Raw genomic sequence first — 2,134 nt, forward strand, 5'->3', positions numbered from 1 at the left:
CCTAAGAGTAATTGCTGGACCATATGGTAATTCTATGCTTAACATTTTGAAAATGCATAGCATTTTATTTGTAACTTTTTATTTAGCTTTATTTTGTTTCCTTCACTCTGTGCAAAAAAATTGTTTATGACAAAATATGTTTTTTGCATTTTAAATGTTTTTAATGTTTTCTTTTAAACATGGATAGAGTAGCATGGATTTCTTATGTAAAATTATCATCCTTGTACAATGGCATCTAGAATAGCATTGAATTCCTCAGAATTAATGAAAATGCATCTGACATTGTGTTTGTGCATATCTTTTCCTGTTCACATTAAACTTAGCTTAAGTTGGTAAATGTCAAAAAAAAGAAAGCTGATGGATCTTACACTTTCTTTGATTTTATTTGCATTCCTAAATGTGATGGGACAGAAAAGCCAGACTGTTTCTTGTGTGATAAATTTCCTGCCAATGAGAGAATGAAGTCAAGGAAGCTTATTTCTGAGCACCCTGAAAAAAAAATTACACAATATCTATATTTTTTCCCCTAGAGAAAATTTCAATTTTAAAAGGGTGGAAATTTGCCAAAACTTATATTTGCCCCAACATGAAAGTCTTGATACATTTCAAATCAAAAGAAACAATAAATAACTGGAGAAAGCTTTATCAAGTACTCTAGAAATGCTTGAACTGGTGGGTTGCTTAGAACAACAACAAAAAATTTAAACAGCGCCTCTGTTCACTTGATATAACCTACTCCTGAACTCTGGCATTTTGCTAATATTTAATACTTTGAAGCCAGTTATGGTGAAAATAACAGCTGTGACATTCCCTTTTGGCATGCAACTGGATGAAAACTATTGTTGTTTCATTAAAACTCAGATTTTATCTTTCATGTGAATGCTGATGTCTGTGTATGTGTGTGTGTGATGCCTCATGGATGCTTTAAAGGCCAAGTCCTTTCAATAGTAAAAAAGTTTCTTTGTCAAGTAAAACTCCTAATGGAACAAAAAAATACCGATACTGTAGGCATTATATATATATGGAGTATATATGTAGTTTCTGGATCTAAGATTCAGCTTGATGAGTCTGGTGAAGATAGAGATTCCATTTGTCATAAAGACTTGTTGCTTTCACCATCAGCATGCGTTAGTGCCAAAGACTCTGACAATTATTCTAAAACGTGCTTTTCCTATTCTGTTAAAAGTGACCTAATAATTTCACAGCCATAGCCTTAAATCTATATTTTCAAAAGTTTTTATTTAGAAACAGAGCAAAATATGTTATTTTTACTATCAAAAGTGTCTTCATTTTCCAGAGGATAAGTGTCAATGCACTTGGCCGAACTTGGGGAAAAAATTTCACTTTATTTATTCTTTAAGTAAAGGAGAGCTGAATCTTAGAACAGTTTGACTAAAGAGGTTCATTGCAGATGTCAAGCCAAAAGCATGAGACTAGTATTTTAATTCCAGAGTCTCTGGTCTCGTAGGGTGGCTCTAAAAACACCTGCCATTTTGAAAGAAGAGATCAATGATGAAAACTTGTGATCATTCCAGTGCTAAAAGAAAGACTTCAGTTAGGACAAGGGAGTGGAAAGTGAAAAAGCCTTGTCAGCTTATCTGTGGGGAAGATCTACAAACACCTGGAAAGACTTGAAAACTCTGTTAAATGTTCCTTCTACTTACACTACTCAAAATTGAACTAAGGATTCAAGCATCTTCCCTTGCTGAAAAAAGCTGCATTGTTGATGCCAGCCTCTCCAAAAATGATTTCATTTGACTTGAGGACAAAGGATACAATCTGAATTCAACTTTAAATATCTCAGAGAGATCTCGGGTGTCTTGACAAAAGTGTACTGTGCTTTGATAGGGAATTTAATACTATTTGATATTGAAAGCTATGGGAGCTGCAACTTTGAGCACTCACTGCTATTAAAAAAGATTCAAAAGGAAACAATAAAAAACAGAATTTTTAGAAAATGTTAAAAAAAAAGTGATGGAGGACCCAAGATGGCGGATGAGACAAGCCGCCAGTCAGAAGGTCTCTGCAAAAAAGACGAATTTTAGAAGAAAGAGAAAAAAAATAAGTGAGCAGAGAAACATAGATCAGGTGAGGGTCAGAAGGAAGGGTGCCTGAAACTACAGGAGACTCCACG

The 2,134-nt window shown here is 34.2% G+C and overlaps 1 protein-coding gene across 2 annotated transcripts in view; it reads left to right on the forward strand.

Annotated features, from left to right (window-relative positions):
* Positions 1-2,134, forward strand: part of LIN7A (lin-7 homolog A (C. elegans)) — a 175,388-nt gene that overhangs the window by 66,344 nt on the left and 106,910 nt on the right. The gene's annotated exons all lie outside the window — the stretch shown is intronic.

The sequence above is a fragment of the Propithecus coquereli genome, unplaced genomic scaffold (assembly GCF_000956105.1).
Source record: "Propithecus coquereli isolate 6110/MARCELLA unplaced genomic scaffold, Pcoq_1.0 Scaffold576, whole genome shotgun sequence".
Lineage (NCBI taxonomy): Eukaryota > Metazoa > Chordata > Mammalia > Primates > Indriidae > Propithecus > Propithecus coquereli.